The sequence below is a fragment of the Hydra vulgaris genome, chromosome 02, assembly GCF_038396675.1.
Source record: "Hydra vulgaris chromosome 02, alternate assembly HydraT2T_AEP".
NCBI classification, from domain to species: Eukaryota; Metazoa; Cnidaria; class Hydrozoa; order Anthoathecata; family Hydridae; genus Hydra; species Hydra vulgaris.
In genome coordinates, this window is record NC_088921.1 from 41,760,256 (window position 1) to 41,769,705 (window position 9,450).

Genomic DNA, 9,450 nt, shown 5'->3' on the forward strand with positions numbered 1-9,450 from the left:
TGAAATACTTTTTCCAATAGGAAATTGTGTAATATTAGATGGTGTTTTAACATTAAATATTAAATAGCATAACTAATTATGCTAATTATATTGCTAAAATATATTTAAATAAAATAAAAGTTAATATACGTAAATATAAAAAATAACATTAAAACTACGAACATAAATTTATATTGGAAACATGGTTTTCTAAAGTTATTTATACTATATTATATAAAACTAATTGGCTTGGGTTAAGTGACTTAGGTTAAGTGAAAAACTACACTAAATTAAAATCATCTGAAATGTTTATCACACAGGTAGAACAACATTTCTACATGCATCTGCAACCCTTGATCATTATGACTTTTGAAAAGAGCAAATTTTTTCTTTAATATTAATAAGTTTAATTCTGCTATATGAAAAAAAATAAAATGTTTGTAATTTTTATTAAATTTAATTGTAAATAATGCTTCTAAGATCTTCTGGTAATTTTAATATAGGATTTGCGTAAATATACATGCAAATAGACATATAAATATATATTTTATAAATATATATTTATATGTCTATATATTTTATAAATATATATTATATAAATATAAATTATATACATATATAGATTTATCGTTTTTAAAAGCAGATTATTTTATTTTCTTACTATAATGGAATGTCTTCATAATTACTTTTATTTATGCTATTATCTATACTTTTATTATCCAGTAAATAATTGCATGAATCACAAAAAAAATCATCAAAGCTGCTTTCCCAAATGTTGATCAAACAGTTCAAGTGATATAACTCATTGCATTTCAAACATTTTAATAAATGATCCCGCATTATACTTTGCTTAAACAAACAATTCTATGGTTGTATCTGCTTAGTTAAAGCTGTAGCAAAAGCAATAGCAAATAAGCCGCAATCATTCCCTCCTTTCTGCTGTTGAACATCCATTATTTTAATGGCAATGTTTTTTTCAGGACATGTTAAAAGAGCAGCCACCTGTTTTTTTCCTTGATCACTCAATGAGTGCAACAAGCTGTCATAAACATGAACTTTATTCAATTTTTGTGTTCCTATATTGCTAACTGCAAACAAGTGTCCATATCCATCATAAAGTATCTGGATAAAAGGACTTCTCATAGTAACAAATGACATTTTATCCTAAGATTGGATCTTGAAAACCAGAAATTAATAATTGTGCCTTTAAAGTATTTTGTGAGGCAAAAATTATGTTATCTGTTAGCCACTACTTCTCACTCCGAAGAATACTTTTTTCCACTAATGTTAACTCAAATAAACTATTTTTTATCCACAATAATTTATTCTCTCCTTCTTTGGATGCAATTTTGAAGAATTCTACTTCAATTGAATTTATCTCAATGTTGTGATCATCATTAGATTCATTTGTTTCATAACATTTTTGCTCTGCTGGTTTACAATAATCATGCTCATCATAGTAGCATTTTGAGTGTTGCATTGACATTGTAATTGGAATAGATTTGATACTAGGTGTTAAAAATACATGATATTTTATTCTGGTTGCTGTTGTTGCTTTTAAAAGAGCTTATTGTTGAAACTGAATAAGTATTTGATGGAACATTAACAGAAGTTGTATGACTACTATCAATCTTACTACTAACCTTACTACAAGTAAGTAGATATTCTTGAAGAGAATCAGCCTATGGTGTTAAGATTTTGCTTCCACTAATATATGGTTTGATGTGGGAACCATTAACTTTCTTCTCCTTCAAGGTGGCTATCTCTTGTAAGAGATATGATCCTTTTCCTAAATTTTTCATGATACAGAAAGGTCCAAGCCATCTGAAATCTAATTTCCCTTTTTTCTTTTTTTTCTGCGTAAAATCCTTGATAAGGACTTTGGACCCGATGGCATAAACAAAAGGATTTGAATGCTTCTTGCTATAATTTTCTTTCTGCTTCTCTTGAGCCATTTCGATGTGTTGTTTAGCTTTTTCTAGCAAATTTGATCTAAAGTACAAACAATTATTGTAAAACTTCAAAGTATATTTATAATGAAAGAAAAAAGAACATTTTGTATATTAAAACTCTATTAAACGTGCCGGAAATAAATAAAAAAAGAAAGAAAAAATCTTGAAAAAAATCAAATTGTTACAGTAATGTTCTGCAATCATATTTTAACAAACCAGTTAATGCTTTATACTTTTCCTCAATTATTTTATTCAAAAAATATTGGTTGCTTTCAGGTCTTGTGTTAAAATCAAATAACAATGATTGAGGAGATTCTCTTGCAACTTCTAATTCTATAGGAAGTATGGGCTTCCCTCCGAACATTAACTCAAATGGAGCATATTTTGTAGACTCTTGCAAAAGTACAAGCATCCAAATGAGTATCCCATGTAATGTGGTGGTCAAAATTTTACAAGATGATTATATATATATATATATATATATATATATATATATATATATATATATATATATATATATATATATATATATATATATATATGTTGTGTTCATAATATATTCTTTTTAAGACCGGCACCGATATATAAGATAGGGCCGTATATATATGCATGTATTATATGACACATGTCCCTAATAAACAAATTATTTATATAAATGTCATGAAATCAAATTAACTCATAAATCTTCATAATCGAGTGGTATTTTATTCTTTATTCTTCGTCCACGACTTGATAATCGAATTGTTTGATCTTCTTTTGTATTTTCAACTAAATTGTTCTCTTTAATTATTTTATTATTCTTGCTCTCCAATTCCAATAACGTTGTACTACTATTGCATTCTTCAAACGAAAGAGTAGTTTGCCCTCTGTGCATTATAGCCACGTTATCCTGAGTCAGGCACGGAGCAGATATAACGTAAACTTTTCTAAGTTAAATCTGATTTCGAAGAAAACGTTATATCTGATCTCGTGCTTTTTCTGAAGAACGACAAATTTCTACTGCTTTATCTAGTGTCAAAGTCTTTTCAGAAAGTAATTTCTCACGTACTTTGTCACACCGTATTCCATATACAATTTTATCTTTTAATAAACTGCCAAAACAATCTTCAGTATTATAAAAATTGCAATTTTTACTTAATATTTTAACTTCAGTTAAGAAATCATCAAAGCATTCACCATCTTCTTGACAACGTTTAAAATATTTATGTCTTTCTAAAGTCTCATAAATAATACCTTTAGCAAACACTTTCATTTTTATTAGCCCACTGAAACAAATCAGTTCCAAGTTTTTGCCAAGGTCGTGTTGGGACATCAGGAATTAGGAGAGGTTCTTTCGAACAAAACCACATTTTCTCCAATATAATAGCTGGATCTGTTTTTTCATTTTCGGTTAGGTTTATTGGTTCGTAAATGTTTCGAGTTTCTAAAGAAAACGTATACCTTAACATAGCAGCTTGATACGCAAGTGGTTTTTTACTCTAAATCCGATAACAAAACATAATCCTGCCATTTCTCTATCCAGGAACAAAATGCAGCATACCTATCTACAACTAAATCTAACATTGGAGGAGTAACACCAACATTACCACTTTCAGCCATTTTTTATTAATAGATTCTCAAGATTAAACAACATAATTAGAAAATACTATAAAACTTTATTTTCGCACGTTTATTTACATACTCATAGCGCCATGTTGTGTTCATAATATATTCTCTTTAAGACCGGCACCGATATATAAGATAGGGCCGTTTATATATACATGTATAATAATATGTCACAATATATTTACATATATATATATATGTATATATATCTATATATATATATATATATATATATATATATATATATATATATATATATATATATATATATATATATATATATATATATATATATATATATATATATATATATATATATATATATATATATATATATATATATATATATATCTATATATATATATATTATATATATATATATATATATATATATATATACATATATATATATATATATATATATATATATATATATATATATATATATATATATATATATATATACATATATATATATATATATATATTTATATTAAACCACTTCCAACCATATGTCATTCTTTGTCTTGTGATGTAGTTTATCATCCTCCATCCTAAACCTGTAAAGTATAGATAATTAACTGCTTCCAATAATACATAAATAAACTTTTTGTGCCACAATTTTTGAATATCCTTGTAACTATTATTAAATGGGAGTAAAGTATTTACTTTGTGTAAAAAGAATCTACTATATTTAGTTTGCAGGTACTGTGTGTATACTAGGTATATACTTGTGTGATAACCTAGTATACCTAGGTATACCTAATACCTATATTCACTGGACATACTTTGTTGATTGCTAATATTAGTATGTATTAGAGTATGTATGTCCCTAGTAGACACTAGGGACATGCATACTCTAATACATAACAAAACATGTAATGTAAAATGGTAGCAATAATGTCATCATTTATTACAAAATGTTATACGTAAACTGCAAAATAGATCACTAACATATATTATGTCATATATGTTAGTGATCTATTTTGCAGTGTCATACTTTAGTGATCTGTAACAGTGACACTGTAAAGTAGATTTCAGATATAGTCGATATGTCAAATAGAATACATGATAATTTTATATTTGACAAATAGAATATACAATTATCATGTATTCTATATGTCATATCGACTATATTTGTAATCTACAATACAGTCTAACAAATGTTACAAATATTGTCATAATGACTATATTTGTAATTTTCTTAACAGTGTATAAAAGTATATATCATATTGTAACTATGTTACTAGTAACATGAAATGGTATAACCTATGCTTAATGTTTATAATCTACACTCTGTCAAAAAAGTTTTCATCCACCTGTCCTGTTCATTTTTCAGACCCGATAACTTTTTATTGAACTAAGGCATGAGCAAAATTTCAACTAAATGATATCAGTTAACCATTCAAGAAATATTGTAAAAAAAGATTTTACAAAAAAAAACAATAGAAAATTAAATATCGCATTTTAAACAACACAATGCCTGTTTTTTGCGCCAATAAAGTTTTCATCCACCCTGCACTCCAACCTCAATTTGTTATGTAATCAGTATTAAAGTAACGTTTTTTAAATATAAATTAGATTTAGTAAGATTTTTGTATTATTTTTTCTTTATATGAATCTTTTATATTTTTAATTTTTGTTAGAATAATTATTAAAAATGAGAGTTGTAGAGGAAGTTCGATCACTTATTGTTAGAAAATGGAAGGAGGGAAAATCACAGCAAAATAAAGAAGAAATAGTAAAGAAACCACGTTCAACTGTGCATTCCATTATCAAGAAATACCAAATTACCAAAAAATTGCTGATAAGCCACGTACATGACGTCTAAATAAGATTCAAGTATTGCATCGACGAGCTATTCTAAGAAGAGTCATCCAGAATCCTAAAATAAGTGCTCCAAAATTTGCTGGAATGCTGCAAAATGATTACAATTTAAAAGTGAATCTTGAAACTATTAGAAAAACATTAAATAGAGCTGGATACAATGGTAGAGTACCATTGAAAAAGCCCTACATCAGCAAAGTAAACAAAGCCAAACGACTACACTTTGCAAAGCTTTATATTAATGAACCACAAACATTCTGGGAATCTGTCCTTTTCACTGATGAGTCAAAATTTAATGTGTTTTCATCAGATGGAAGAGTTAAAGTTTGGAGAAAACCAAATGAAGCATTTAAAAAACAAAACTTGTGTCCAACGGTGAAGCATGGTGGAGGAAGTGTTTTAGTGTGGGGGTGTATGAGTGCTTCAGGTGTAGGAAACTTGGTTTTCATTGATGGAAATATGGATCAAAATGTGTGTTTAAACATTATAAAAAATAATCTGGAAGAAAGTGCCTACAAATTGGGACTTACTAAGTCATTTATTTTTCAGCAAGATAACGATCCAAAACATACAGCCAAACATGTCAAGGAATGGCTTATATTTAAAATAGCTAAGCAACTTCATACACCCCCACAATCTCCAGATTTAAATCCTATCGAACATCTGTGAGATGAATTGGGTAGAAGAGTTAGGAACCATGATGTGAGGAATCGGCAACAACTACCTTCAGTAAATATGAAAGAGCGGGGCTCAATCACTCCAGAAATTACCCAAAAATTAGTTGATACTATGAAAAACAAACTGCATGAGGTAATAAAAGCTCGTGGTGGAAACACAAGATATTAAAACACTAGCAAATTGAGTTTGCATAACAATTTTATTTGATTTTTGTAAAGTGGATGAAAACCTTTTTGGCGCAAAAAACAGGCATTGTGTAGTTTAAAATGCGATATTTAATTTTCTATTCTTTATTTTGTAAAATCTTTTTTTAGAATATTTCTTGAATGGTTTACTGATATCATTTAGTTGAACTTTTGCTTATATCTTTGTTCAATAAAAAGTTATCGCGTCTGAAAAATGAACAGGACACGTGGATGAAAACTTTTTTGACACAGTGAATAAATGCTTGATTTTCGTCGAATCGCCCGCTTTTTATTCGGAGTGCAGTCATGGCGATAAACAGATGTAGATAGATAGTTACTAACATCAGCAAGCATTCTTTCGTCAGCATTTTTTATTCTGTTCATCCATTTTTAAAATTATTTTCAAAATGATGGTTCAGAGTCAGCCGGAATTCATAAAATTACACTATGCTCTAGGTCGGACAACCTCCAAACTAGGTCATTCTACTCCGGAGTAAAATGCCCGATCGGACAGTTTACTCCAGCGAACAGTTTTCTCCGTGACAGATGACTAATTATAAAGTAAATGCTTTTCATAAATTAAAACGGTTTTGTAAAAAAATTTTTTTAGTAATGTCATATGCTCCCGCTATTTGTTTTAAATTTAAAAAAAATCGTGTTTTTAGGCTTTTAGGAGGCACTTTTGACAAATTGGCGCGACCCTTACTCAAGAACATACATATTCAAATTCTTTATTTTTAATAATATTTGAACTGAAATAACCTTGAATAACTTGTATCCTGCATTTAAATAATATTTATTTCTGTTTTTGACATGTTAAAAATATAAAGTTTGTTTTTTTAAAGTTTGTTGTTAAAAATATAAAGTTTGTTTACAAGATATTTTTTAAAAATATCTTGTATTTTTGAAAATACTGCCGGTTGTATTTTTTGTAATTCTAATTCAATTTTATTATTTCAATTTTATTTATGCAATCTAATAATAAAAAGTTATACTTAACAATTAATTTATTGTTTATAACTTTTTATTTCATAAGTTTGTTATAAAATAAAAATGAGAACTAGGAGAGAAACTTCCAACACCAACATCAAACTTCATCAACTTCCAACACCAACATCAAACTTCATCAACTTCCAACACCAACTTCAAATTTCATCAACTTCCAACACCAACATCAAACTTCATCAACCTCCAACACCACCTTCAAACTTCATCAACTTCCAACACCAACTTCAAACTTCATCAACTTCCAACACCAACTTCAAACTTCATCAACTTCCAACACCAATTTCAAACTTCATCAACTTCCAACACCAACTTCAAACTTCATCAACTTCCAACACCAACATCAAACTTCATCAACTTCCAACACCAACATCAAACTTCATCAACTTCCAACACCAACTTCAAACTTCATCAACTTCCAACACCAACATCAAACTTCATCAACCTCCAACACCACCTTCAAACTTCATCAACTTCCAACACCAACTTCAAACTTCATCAACTTCCAACACCAACTTCAAACTTCATCAACTTCCAACACCAGCATCAAACTTCATCAACTTCCAACACCAACTTCAAACTTCATCAACTTCCAACACCAACTTCAAACTTCACCAACTTCCAACACCAACATCAAACTTCATCAACTTCCAACACCAACTTCAAACTTCATCAACTTCCAACACCAACTTCAAACTTCACCAACTTCCAACACCAACTTCAAACTTCATCAACTTCCAACACCAACATCAAACTTCATCAACTTCCAACACCAACTTCAAACTTCATCAACTTCCAACACCAACTTCAAACTTCACCAACTTCCAACACCAACTTCAAACTTCATCAACTTCCAACACCAACATCAAACTTCATCAACTTCCAACCAAAATCAATGATTCGAATGCTAAAGTCCCCAAGAAATCTACACACAAAAAAGAAAAATTCTTGGTAGGAAGCACTCTCGAGAAGATGTCAAACAACCAGTTACGCTTGAGAAAGCATGTGATCCAGCACTATTTGTTTCTTAGAGAAAAACATCCGTCTTAAGCTCTGGCAGCTTTAGTTTTCTACACCTTAGGGAAAAAAAGTTAGTTAGTCTAGGTCTTCTGTCAATAAGTCAATAAAGTAGATTCAAAAAGAATATATTTCAATATGACAAAAAATTAAGAAATTACTTATAGATTGTCCTGTGTTGAAAATGATTCAAGCTATGAACCGTCGACATGTCATGAACTATGTTATAAAATACATTGGTATATGTAATAAGAACATGGATATGAGACATCTATAAAATAAGAACATGGTATGAGACATTTAGAGACAAGTGTAAACAACCCCTTGAGAGTAATATATGTTATTTCTTTATCCGATTGTATGTTCTTTATAATATTGTATGTTATTTCTTTATCAGATTGGTAATTAGTTTTATTCATGTAAGTGGTTAACACAATCCTGAAAAATGCATTTTTATATTTAAATAAAATGATTACCTTTTTTTAGGTTTATTTTATGCTGGAGAAAACATGGAACTTCTCATAAAAAGCATAAAGTTTGGTAAAAAAAAAAAGAAGGCATTCAGGGGACATTAAAGAAGAGACACGGTATCTCCACAATCAAATGAATGCCAGGAAGGTGATCAATGGAGCCCAAGATGCCCGGTTTGCAAAAGTTTCTAAGAGTTCAATAAGAAGAAATGTTCTTTAAGAACCTAAAAACAATCCCAATAGGAAGGATTCTTTAACACTCAACATAGGAATGTCCTTTGAAAGTGATCAAAGCCTTGATGATAATAATGATGGCCAAGATCTTTAAATCTCGCAGAAAAAAGACTAGTAATCATAATCAGATTTTATCAATTCTTAAGAATATTTTCACTGTTGCTGCCAGAACATTAACTTCGACAAAGCGGAATTCCATCAGGAAAATATATAAGGAAGCAGCTATAATCAGAGCTAACTTGTCAGTCAAAGTTAAAAAACAGGGAAATCAATCATTATACACTTTGATGGAAAAATCATTCGTGATCCATGTTTAACATAAACATGAACATATAAATATTTATAGTGATTTCCATGTCTGGTTATTAAAGTTAGCTCAACTGTGTCTAAAAGTTTTTATATGTTTAAAAGAAAATGTAATATCTCTAAAAAACCCGTAGGATGCAAGTAATATATACTAATCTAAGCTTTAAAAAGCATTATAAAGCAATTTTTTTA